General features: G+C 61.4%; 2 non-coding genes across 2 annotated transcripts; both read right to left on the minus strand.

Annotated features, from left to right (window-relative positions):
* Positions 1-988: 988 nt before the first annotated feature.
* LOC142791001 (5.8S ribosomal RNA) lies at positions 989-1,141 on the minus strand. Its single transcript, XR_012889925.1, has one exon. It is a non-coding gene; the product is annotated as a 5.8S ribosomal RNA (ribosomal RNA).
* A 1,719-nt stretch (positions 1,142-2,860) lies between these two features.
* On the minus strand, positions 2,861-4,675 carry LOC142791009 (small subunit ribosomal RNA). The gene has a single exon (XR_012889932.1). It is a non-coding gene; the product is annotated as a small subunit ribosomal RNA (ribosomal RNA).
* Positions 4,676-12,500: the final 7,825 nt, after the last annotated feature.

The following is a 12,500-nucleotide window of genomic DNA, read 5'->3' on the forward strand; positions in this document are numbered from 1 at the left end:
ACGTTCGTAAACCCATCGCGAACCGAGTACGACGCCCTACCAAGTGCGCCCGCAACCCTGTACAGGGTCACATCTTCACAAGGCTGGCAAGCGGCATTCCGCTGCGCGCGTGCGTCGTCCGAGCAGTTGCGTGATAAACGACCGTGTCGAAAGCCCAAACACCGCCGAGGCCAGTCGCCGCCGCCGCAAGGGCAGCCACGCAGCCTGGCGAGAGGCATCGTCTCGTGTAGCGTCGCCCCCGCCCCAACTGGAGTGGCCCAGTTTTTTGAACGGGACGGGAACTGCGAAGCACTTAGACCGACGGCGGACTACGACGAGAACGCCTTAAGCTTCGCCAACGTTTCGCCAACTCGTGCGGGAGACTTTTTCCGCTTCGCGGCAAGTCGTCGCGCCGTGCTCTCCGCATCAACCGCGTACGCAGCGAACCGCAAACGTCGGGCGCAGCCTCCTCACCTCCCTGCGCTTTGCGCGCGAACGTTCCCTGTTCGCGCGGCAAAGCCTGGAGGAGGCACGGCCCCGCAGCGTGTTCGAGCGCCCGGTCTACGGGACACCCTGCTTACTTCGAGGGCAACAAGCGCAACGCAAGGCTGCGATCTCGCGCACTTTGCGCACGGCTGGAGAAGCTTTGCTGGCCGGCTTTCGCTCCTCGTGTTTACCGTGCGTTAAAGTTGCGCGTCCGTGGCTCTCGCAGCTCTTGCGCGCCCGGTCGCAGAGAGGAGTACGCAACCTCGACCGCACTTTCCCTGCAGGCTTCCTTCCGACTCGAAGTCCTGCGGCGGTCTCAACGAGGTGCCACATCCTCAATGCAGTCGGTCGCCCCCGTTTCGGTTGGGCTCTGGCACGACGGTCGCCACCGTCTCGCCCTTGAGTGGCCGCTGTTGGCGCTCGCTGTGAGGTGTTCAGCGTGCTGTCCGTGTTGCCGACGCGGTCAAAACGAGTCGACGGCTCACGTTCCCTTGTGCGCCGAAGGCTCTCTTGATATGTGATCCGACCCTCAGACAGACGAAGCCAAGGGAAGACCCAAGGCCGCAATGTGCGTTCAAAGAATCAGTGCTCAGTGTGTCCTGCAATTCACACCAAGTCTCGCAGCTGGCTGCGTTCTTCATCGACCCGAGAACCGAGTGATCCACCGCTTAGAGTCGTGAAAAAGTGTTTGTTCAATTCCGTACAGTCAAAACCAAACGTTTCTGGCACTCGGCCAAACAGTGGCCAAGAAGGGCGCTTTTCAGCGCACGCTTGGACTCCAAAACTCTGCCGCGCCTTTTTCGGCTGCCGCAAATCGAGCAAACGGTGTGTTTCGGACGGCGTTTCGCTTTCGCTACTTGCGAGTGCTTTCGTGGTCCACCCCTCTATAAATACTCGGGAGGCGTCGAAGCCGGTTCTCCAAGCCGGACCCGTAGGTATCGTTGTGTGCTCGCTCTCATTGGCCCGCCTAACCAGAAAATGCCTGCGGTACACCCATTTGGATAAGAGTGCACGCAGATGCGGGCCTCGACGGCTACACATTTCCTCGGGCGGCCGCCTCCCGGCCTCCGTGGAGCGCGGGATGCACGGTCCCATCGACAAGCCTCTCCCGTTTTTACCGTGGCGTCGCGGTTCACCACGGCAGGCGGGTCGGTCTCCTCCGCATAAAAAGGGGGACCCCCGCTTTTTGTTCCACGAAATCGCACAAGCTTTTTTCGCATCCACGGTTTGCCACCGCACACCAAAATGCCGATCCGGCTGCCTACTTTAGCCAACAGGTGGAGCCAGGCGCGCCGTACTTGCGCGGCACTTCCCACGTCCACCGAAGTCGGTGCCAAGGACCACTTTCGGCGCCGGAGCCGCGTACGAGCCTACTCGAGGCGGAAGAACGAAGCCAGCAAGGGCCTGGCCGCAAGTGCGTTCAATTGTCGGGACGTCCAAGTCCCTCGTTCTTCCGTGCTTCCTCTTTCGGCAAGTCGTTGCGGCACCTTCCCAAAGCGCGCAGACCCGCTAATCGCGACGAGCGCGACGTGGCCGTGCCGCCTTTCCCTCGGCAGCAAGCAAAACGCCTGGCAACGTCGACGCTCCCCTAACCGCGATCTCGCACCGTGTTTCGTGTGGCGAATTCAAAAGCCGGCCGGCGCTGCTGCAACCATTACGGTCGGTACGCATACGCCGCGGAGGGCGGGACGGTCATCGGAGCGTGCGGTTCCTCCATCGAGTACTGCGCACCTCGGCCGTCGCATCGCCGTGCCATGACCGGCCGCGCGTCAACGCGAACCGGTGCCAGCGAGATCCCTCGCCTGCAAGAACCGACCGGCAGCCTCCGTCACCCGAGGACGCGGAGGCGCTTGCCGCGGACGGCGGGACGGTATGCACTGGTGCACAGCGGACCCGTCACATCGCCAGTTCCTTGACCGACCGCCGACGCTTGTGCCGTTCCTCTCGTACTTGGCAGTCGCCGCGCGATTGTCGGGTCTCGTTCTTGCACGCTCGAACGGTCGGGAGGGCACTCGGCTGGCGTTTCGGGAACGCGCAGCCTCGCCTTCTACCGACGTAACCACGACTCGCCGTTCGCGCTCCGCCGCTCCTGTTTACAGTACTAGGCGGTCCCGCAGCGGTCGGGTCGCGCATTTCGAGCGCTTCGAGCCACGGTGCTGTGGCGGGTCGAAAGCCGACCTATGAGTGCGTTGCGCCGTTTGTACCCGCGTCCGCCACCTGGCCGACCGTCCAAGGTCGCGGTGTTGGCGTCCGCTGGGCGCAACAATTTGTCACGGGGTGCCGCTCCACATTCAGGCAGCCCCGTGGGGAAAAGCCGACCCCGCGTCCAAACGGGGTCAGCGGCAGAAAGTGTCGGGCGCAGACGCAGCTGAGGCGCTCACCCTTCACAATCCGTTAATGATCCTTCCGCAGGTTCACCTACGGAAACCTTGTTACGACTTTTACTTCCTCTAAATGATCAAGTTTGGTCATCTTTCCAACAGACCGGCGCAACCGAAAGGCCGCGCCGGACATCGGTCCGAAGACCTCACTAAATCATTCAATCGGTAGTAGCGACGGGCGGTGTGTACAAAGGGCAGGGACGTAATCAACGCGAGCTTATGACTCGCGCTTACTGGGAATTCCTCGTTCAAGGGGAACAATTGCAAGCCCCTATCCCAATCACGAAAGAAGTTCCACGGGTTACCCAGTCTTTTCAGACAGGGATAAAGACACGCTGCTTCCTTCAGTGTAGCGCGCGTGCGGCCCCGGACATCTAAGGGCATCACAGACCTGTTATTGCTCTGTTTCGTGCGGCTAGGAGCCGCTTGTCCCTCTAAGAAGGTTGTAAGGTGCTGGGAACCCCGCACCTATTTAATAGGCTAGAGTCTCGTTCGTTATCGGAATTAACCAGACAAATCGCTCCACCAACTAAGAACGGCCATGCACCACCATCCACCGAATCAAGAAAGAGCTCTCAATCTGTCAATCCTCCCAGTGTCCGGGCCGGGTAAGTTTTCCCGTGTTGAGTCAAATTAAGCCGCAGGCTCCACTCCTGGTGGTGCCCTTCCGTCAATTCCTTTAAGTTTCAGCTTTGCAACCATACTTCCCCCGGAACCCAAATACTTTGGTTTCCCGGAAGCTGCCCGCCGAGTCATTTGAGTAACTCAGGCGGATCGCTGGTTGGCATCGTTTATGGTCAGAACTAGGGCGGTATCTGATCGCCTTCGAACCTCTGACTTTCGTTCTTGATCAATGAAAACATTCTTGGCAAATGCTTTCGCAGTAGTTCGTCTTGCGACGGTCCAAGAATTTCACCTCTAGCGCCGCAATACGAATGCCCCCGTCCGTCCCTCTTAATCATTACCTCGTATTCCAAAAACCAACAGAACAGAAACGAGGTCTTGTTCTATTATTCCATGCAAGTTTATTCAGGCGACTCGCCTGCGTTGAGCACTCTAATTTTTTCAAAGTAAAAGCACCGGCCATCTCGAGGCACACAATGAAGTGCACCAAGAAAGAACCGGCATGATGTTCAGTCCGAGCCGTCGCATCGGGTAGATGCACTACTCGTCTGGAACTGAGATCCAACTACGAGCTTTTTAACCGCAGCAGCTTTAGTATACGCTATTGGAGCTGGAATTACCGCGGCTGCTGGCACCAGACTTGCCCTCCAATTGATCCTCGTTAAAGGATTTAGAGTGTACTCATTTCAATTACGGGGCCTCAAAAGAGTCCCGTATTGTTATTTTTCGTCACTACCTCCCCGTGCCGGGAGTGGGTAATTTGCGCGCCTGCTGCCTTCCTTGGATGTGGTAGCCGTTTCTCAGGCTCCCTCTCCGGAATCGAACCCTGATTCTCCGTTACCCGTAACAACCATGGTAAGCAAGTAACCTACCATCGAAAGTTGATAAGGCAGACACTTGAAAGAAACGTCGCCGGCTCGTGGCCATGCGATCAGCACAAAGTTATCCAGAGTCACCACACAATACGGGCCGAAACCCGATCGATCTTGGTCTAATAAAAGCACCCGTTACCCAAAGGGCTCCAGGCTCACTGCATGTATTAGCTCTAGAATTGCCACAGTTATCCAAGTAGGAAGAAACGATCTAAGGAACCATAACTGATTTAATGAGCCATTCGCGGTTTCGCCTTATTTCGGCATGTACTTAGACATGCATGGCTTAATCTTTGAGACAAGCATATGATTACTGGCAGGATCAACCAGGTAATCGTTCGACTGCGCGTCCGTCCTCGCCTTCGGCGGGCCGGACGCAGTCTGTGTGCGGCGGAGGCCACCTTCAGGCGCCCCAACACGCTTATTTTGCACTCCGAGATGACGGCGTTCGAGCTCGCTACGGCACAACCTTCCCGAAAGACGAGTGGGAGCCGTGCGGCAAGAAGCACGTTCATGCTCGCTCTTTTTCGTTGCATCGACTCGGTCGCGCCGTGCGGGTTGCCCAAGCCCGCTGCACTGTCGGTGGACCGGCCGGAACTAGCAACGGAGCCGAGACTGCAAAGCCGCCAGACGACGGGTCACGCCCGCGTCTTCGGCGCTTTCGCATCTGAATCGCCCGAGGACGACACGGAACACACCTCGATATCGTGGTAAAACGGCACCGTCCGACAACCAGCCCCTAACGCATCAAGCGGATGAGGCTGCAGACGACTGCCGTGGATTCCCCTGGAGCAGACCCGAGGACACGCTTGACGAGGCCGAAGCCCGCCGCATATCAGACACCCGGTCGCTTTCGCGTACGCCGCTCACGAGAACCCCCACATAATAGCAGCGATAAGTACCCAGACCTCCTTGGGCACTAATACGAGCGTACTCGAGAAAATTTCACCGCGGGTGTGCCCCGAAACGTGTGGCACGTTGAGCGTGCCACAAGTCTACGTCGCTCTCAAACCCGCCGAGGTCGTAGAATTTGCGACCCTACTCACGAAATTCCCACCGAGGATACGGCCGCAAACGTACCGCACCTTGGGTAGGCCACGAGTTTGTGCAACACTACGCTGACGGCACAGCACCGAGGTCGTGCGCGCACGCACGGGAAAATTCCGCCGCGGTTTCTGCCGAAAACGTGAGGCACCACGACTCTCCGCAAGTTCGCGTCGACTGCGAAAGACCGAAGTCGTGAACGACGTGTCCGCTACTCGCCGCCGACACGCTGGACACCAAACGTACAACGACTCGACGGCGTCGTAGAGGCCCACGACGCGGTTTTCCTTAACGACGTCTCGGCGTGGCACCGACAGGTTAGAACGGCCGACCAACGTTCCCTGTCCGCCGTTCGGCTCAGTCGAAGGGCTCGGCGACTTCGGCAACGCTGCGAAGCCGCACGGTGACGCACGCCATGTCCCCATTTTTTTTTTTTCTTTCTGCGTCTGCCGGGGTGCCCCTATAATAGCAGCGATAAGCACCCAGACCGCCGTGGGTCGCTCGCCCCGGCTGACGTGGTTTTTCGTACTCCTGCGGCGGTCGCCGTCAAGCACGTCCAAATACGCTACTTTCGTGGGCGCATTCACGCTCTTTCGCTTCGCCGGAGTGCCAGCACTCACTCTGCCAAAAACGGCGAACATCCGAGCGGCGGTTCCCACTTTTGCGTCGGCGTCGCAAACCCCGCCCCGGCAGACGAGGTTTGCCGTACTCGTGCGACGGTGGCCGGCGGGCACGTCGAAAGACGCCGATATCGTGCGCGAATTGGCGCACCTTGGCTTCACCGGAGTGCCGCCACTGACTCCTCCAAAAACGGCGAAGATCCGAGCGGCGCTTCCCACTTTCGCATCGGCGTCCCGAACTCCGCCCCGGCTGACGCGGTTTACCGTACTCGTGCGACGGTCGCCGGCGAGCACGTGGAAAGACGCCGATATCGTGCCCGAATCGGCTCCGTTCGGCTTCGCCGGAGTGCCAGCACTGGCTCGGCGAAAGACGACGAACATCCGAGCGACGGTTCTCACTATTGCGTACGCGTCGCAAACCCCGCCCCGGCAGACGCACTTTGCCGTACTCGTGCGACGGTCGCCGGCGAGCACGTAGAAAGACGCCGATATCGTGCCGGAATCGGCCCCGTTTGGCTTCGCCGGAGTGCCAGCACTCACTCGGCCACAAACGGCGAACATCCGAGCGGCGGTTCCCACTTAGCCGTCGGCGTCCCGAACTCCGCCCCGGCAGACGCGGTTGCCGAGCTCGTGCGACTAGCGACCGCGAAGCCGTCTCGCGACGCCGCTTTCGTGCGCGGCTCCCACTGCGACCTGGGTCACCCGAGGTCGACGAGCAAAAAAGAATGTCGAAAAAAAATTTTTTTTTTTTTGCGTCTGCCGGGGTGCCCCTATAATAGCAGCGATAAGCACCCAGACCGCCATGGGTCGCTCGCCCCGGCTGACGTGGTTTTTCGTTTTCCTGCGGTGGTCGTCGTCAAGCACGTCCAAACACGCCACTTTCGTGGGCGCATTCGCGCTCTTTCGCTTCGCCGGAGTGCCAGCACTCACTCTGCCAAAAACGGCGAACATCCTAGTGGCGGTTCCCACTTTTGCGTCGGCGTCGCCAACCCCGCCCCGGCATACGCGGTTTGCCGTACTCGTGCGGCGGTGGCCGGCGGGCACGTCGAAAGACACCGATATCGTGCGCGAGTCGATGCTTCTTGGTCTCGCAGGAGGGCCGCCACTCACTCCTGCAAAAACGGCGAAGATCCGAGCGGCGCTTCCCACTTTTTCGTCGGCATCGCAAACCTCGCCCCGGCAGACGCGCTTTGCCGTACTCGTGCGACGGTCGCCGGCGAGCACGTCGAAATACGCCGATATCGTGCCCGAATCGGCCCCGTTTCGCTTCGCCGGAGTGCCAGCACTCACTCGGCCAAAAACGGCGAACATCCGAGCAGCGGTACCCACTTAGCCGTCGGCATCCCGAACTCCGCGCCGGCTGACGCGGTTGCCGAGCTCGTGCGACTAGCGACCGCGAACGCGTCTCGCGACGCCGCTTTCGTGCGCGGCTCCCATTGCGACCTGGGTTACCCGAGCTCGACCAGCAAAAAAGAAGGTCGAAAAAAAATTTTTTTTTTCTGCGTCTGCCGGGGTGCCCCTATAATAGCAGCGATAAGCACCCAGACCGCCGTGGGTCGCTCGCCCCGGCTGACGTGGTTTTTCGTACTCCTGCAGCGGTCGCCGTCAAGCACGTCCAAATACGCCACTTTCGTGGGCGCTTTCGCGCTCTTTCGCGTCGCCGGTGTGCCAGCACTCACTCTGCCAAAAACGGCCAACATCCGAGCGGCGGTTCCCACTTTTGCGTCGGCGTCGTAAACCCCGCCCCGGCAGACGCGGTTTGCCCTACTCGTGCGACGGTCGCTGGCGAGCGCGTCGAAAGACGCCGATATCGTGCGCTAATTGGCGCTCCTTGGCTTCTCCGGAGTGCCGCCACTCACTCCTCCAAAAACGGCGAAGATCCGAGCGGCGTTCTCCACTTTCGCATCGGCGTCCCGAACTCCGCCCGGGCTGACGCGGTTTACCGTACTCGTGCGACGGTCGCCGCCGGGCACGTCGAAAGACGCCGATATCGTGCCGTAATCGGCCCCGTTTGGCTTCGCCCGAGTGCCAGCACTCACTCGGCCAAAAACGGCGAACATCCGAGCAGCGTTTCCCACTTTCGCATCGGCGTCCCGAAGCCCGCCCCGGCAGACGCGGTTTGCCCTACTCGAGCGACGGTCGCCGGCGATCACGTCGAAAGGCGCCGAATTCGTGCACGAATCGATGCTTCTTGGTCTCGCAGGAGGGCCGCCACTCACTCCTGCAAAAACGGCGAAGATCCGAGTTGCGCTTCCCACTTTTTCGTCGGCGTCCCGAACTACGCCCCGGCTGACGCGGTTTACCGTACTCGTGCGACGGTCGCCGGCGGGCACTTCAAAATACGCCGATTTCGTGGGCGCATTCACGCTGTTTCGCTTCCCCGGAGTGCCAACACTCACTCTGCCGAAAGCGGCGATCATCCGAGCGGCGGTTCCCACTTTTGCGTCGGCTTCGCAAACGGCGCCCCGGCAGACGCGCTCGTGCGACGTACTCGTGCGACGGTCGCCGGCGAGCACGTCGAAAGACGCCGATATCGTGCTCGAATCGACCCCGTTTCGCTTCGCCGGAGTGCTGCCAGTCACGGCGCAGAAAACGGCGAACAAGTGTTTTTTTTTTTTTTCCTAGAATTTGTGTTATAGAAGGCACATTTGATATCGGACGATAATTTTCAACTTTATCACGCGCACCGATTTTCGTGTAGAGGTTTGCAAGTTTATGGGAATTTCTCCACTTGGAATAATGCGATTTAGTAGTACTACGAGAACTTCATGGATGTACTCAAGGGTACGGGGCAAGTCAGTTACGTCAACACCTGCAGATTTTTTACACTTCAAACTGAAAATTGTTGGTTGTGAGTCCTCGTGTGATATTAAAGGCCGATTCGCTAACACATAGAACAAAGAAAGAAAGGAAGAAAAAACGCCCGCGCTCGCTCAAGAAACCTGGGTTCGCAACAAGTGGCAACAACAAGCAACCGAGCGAGTGCGCCAAAACCCGTGGCGGCCGAACAAACGCGAAGTCCCAACCGCGTCAGCCGGGGCGGCACGGGACAGGAAAAATCACTTCAGCCGGGGCGGCGGGGCACCGAATAAACCTCGTCACCTCGTCGCAGGATAAAAGAGGAAACAAAAAGTCTAAACAGCGTCTGCTGGAGCGAATGCGTAATAAAACAACAACAACAACAAAAAAAAACACCCGCGCTCAAGAAGTCTGCAATCCTCACAAAAGGCGACTGTGACCGAGCAGCGTCAGCCGGGGCCGTGCGGAAACGGAAAAACCGCGACTACCGGGGCGTCGAGGCACCGAAAAATCCACTTCAGCCGCGGCGAAAAAAAAAACAAAAAGAAAGACGGAGGGGGGGGGGGAACCACGTCTGCCGGGGCGAAGGAAAAAAAAAACGCGTCTGCCGGGGCGAGCCCGGGTGCGGCACCACCGGGAAAACTGTGGCAAACAGACATGGCGATCGAGTGAGTGGGCCGCCAGCCAGGCTCAGCCAAAAAGTGCAAAGTCCGAACTGCGTCAGCCGGGGCGGCAAAAACCGCGTCAGCCGGGGCGGCGCAAAAAACCGCGTCTGCCGGGGCGGCACGAAACCGCGTCAGCCGGGGCGGGGCGAAAACTGCGTCAGCCGGGGCGAAAGAAAAAAAAAAACGCGTCTGCCGGGGCAAGCCCGGGTGCGGCACCACCGGGAAAACTGTGGCAAACAGACATGGCGATCGAGTGAGTGGGCCGCCAGCCAGGCACAGCCGAAAAGTGCAAAGTCCGAACCGTGTCAGCCGGGGCGACGCAAAAACCGCGTCAGCCGGGGCGGCGCGAAAACCGCGTCAGCCGGGGCGGCACGAAACCGCGTCAGCCGGGGCGGCGCGAAAACTGCGTCAGCCGGGGCGGCGCGAAAACCTCGTCAGCCGGGGCGAGCGAAAAGGGGGGGGGGGGAACCACGTCTGCCGGGGCGAAAGAAAAAAAAACGCGTCTGCCGGGGCGAGCCCGGGTGCGGCACCACCGGGAAGACTGTGGCAAACAGACATGGCGATCGAGTGAGTGGGCCGCCAGCCAGGCTCAGCCCAAAAAGTGCTAAGTCCGAACTGCGTCAGCCGGGGCGGCGCGAAAACCGCGTCTGCCGGGGCGGCACGAAACCGCGTCAGCCGGGGCGGCGCGAAAACTGCGTCAGCCGGGGCGAGCCCGGGTGCGGCACCACCGGGAAAACTGTGGCAAACAGACATGGCGATCGAGTGAGTGGGCCGCCAGCCAGGCACAGCCGAAAAGTGCTAAGTCCGAACTGCGTCAGCCGGGGCGGCAAAAACCGCGTCAGCCGGGGCGGCGCAAAAAACCGCGTCTGCCGGGGCGGCACGAAACCGCGTCAGCCGGGGCGGCGCGAAAACTGCGTCAGCCGGGGCGAAAGAAAAAAAAAACGCGTCTGCCGGGGCGAGCCCGGGTGCGGCACCACCGGGAAAACTGTGGCAAACAGACATGGCGATCGAGTGAGTGGGCCGCCAGCCAGGCACAGCCGAAAAGTGCTAAGTCCGAACTGCGTCTGCCGGGGCGGCACGAAACCGCGTCAGCCGGGGCGGCGCGAAAACCGCGTCTGCCGGGGCGGCACGAAACCGCGTCAGCCGGGGCGGCGCGAAAACTGCGTCAGCCGGGGCGAGCCCGGGTGCGGCACCACCGGGAAAACTGTGGCAAACAGACATGGCGATTGAGTGAGTGGGCCGCCAGCCAGGCACAGCCGAAAAGTGCTAAGTCCGAACTGCGTCTGCCGGGGCGGCACGAAACCGCGTCAGCCGGGGCGGCGCGAAAACCGCGTCTGCCGGGGCGGCACGAAACCGCGTCAGCCGGGGCGGCGCGAAAACTGCGTCAGCCGGGGCGAGCCCGGGTGCGGCACCACCGGGAAAACTGTGGCAAACAGACATGGCGATCGAGTGAGTGGGCCGCCAGCCAGGCACAGCCGAAAAGTGCAAAGTCCGAACCGTGTCAGCCGGGGCGACGCAAAAACCGCGTCAGCCGGGGCGGCGCGAAAACCGCGTCAGCCGGGGCGGCACGAAACCGCGTCAGCCGGGGCGGCGCGAAAACTGCGTCAGCCGGGGCGGCGCGAAAACCTCGTCAGCCGGGGCGAGCGAAAAGGGGGGGGGGGGGAACCACGTCTGCCGGGGCGAAAGAAAAAAAAACGCGTCTGCCGGGGCGAGCCCGGGTGCGGCACCACCGGGAAGACTGTGGCAAACAGACATGGCGATCGAGTGAGTGGGCCGCCAGCCAGGCTCAGCCCAAAAAGTGCTAAGTCCGAACTGCGTCAGCCGGGGCGGCGCGAAAACTGCGTCAGCCGGGGCGAGCCCGGGTGCGGCACCACCGGGAAAACTGTGGCAAACAGACATGGCGATCGAGTGAGTGGGCCGCCAGCCAGGCACAGCCGAAAAGTGCTAAGTCCGAACTGCGTCAGCCGGGGCGGCAAAAACCGCGTCAGCCGGGGCGGCGCAAAAAACCGCGTCTGCCGGGGCGGCACGAAACCGCGTCAGCCGGGGCGGCGCGAAAACTGCGTCAGCCGGGGCGAAAGAAAAAAAAAACGCGTCTGCCGGGGCGAGCCCGGGTGCGGCACCACCGGGAAAACTGTGGCAAACAGACATGGCGATCGAGTGAGTGGGCCGCCAGCCAGGCACAGCCGAAAAGTGCTAAGTCCGAACTGCGTCTGCCGGGGCGGCACGAAACCGCGTCAGCCGGGGCGGCGCGAAAACCGCGTCTGCCGGGGCGGCACGAAACCGCGTCAGCCGGGGCGGCGCGAAAACTGCGTCAGCCGGGGCGAGCCCGGGTGCGGCACCACCGGGAAAACTGTGGCAAACAGACATGGCGATTGAGTGAGTGGGCCGCCAGCCAGGCACAGCCGAAAAGTGCTAAGTCCGAACTGCGTCTGCCGGGGCGGCACGAAACCGCGTCAGCCGGGGCGGCGCGAAAACCGCGTCTGCCGGGGCGGCACGAAACCGCGTCAGCCGGGGCGGCGCGAAAACTGCGTCAGCCGGGGCGAGCCCGGGTGCGGCACCACCGGGAAAACTGTGGCAAACAGACATGGCGATCGAGTGAGTGGGCCGCCAGCCAGGCACAGCCGAAAAGTGCAAAGTCCGAACCGTGTCAGCCGGGGCGACGCAAAAACCGCGTCAGCCGGGGCGGCGCGAAAACCGCGTCAGCCGGGGCGGCACGAAACCGCGTCAGCCGGGGCGGCGCGAAAACTGCGTCAGCCGGGGCGGCGCGAAAACCTCGTCAGCCGGGGCGAGCGAAAAGGGGGGGGGGGGAACCACGTCTGCCGGGGCGAAAGAAAAAAAAACGCGTCTGCCGGGGCGAGCCCGGGTGCGGCACCACCGGGAAGACTGTGGCAAACAGACATGGCGATCGAGTGAGTGGGCCGCCAGCCAGGCTCAGCCCAAAAAGTGCTAAGTCCGAACTGCGTCAGCCGGGGCGGCGCGAAAACCGCGTCTGCCGGGGCGGCACGAAACCGCGTCAGCCGGGGCGGCGCG

This window comes from Rhipicephalus microplus, unplaced genomic scaffold (assembly GCF_043290135.1).
Source record: "Rhipicephalus microplus isolate Deutch F79 unplaced genomic scaffold, USDA_Rmic scaffold_135, whole genome shotgun sequence".
Taxonomy (NCBI): Eukaryota; Metazoa; Arthropoda; class Arachnida; order Ixodida; family Ixodidae; genus Rhipicephalus; species Rhipicephalus microplus.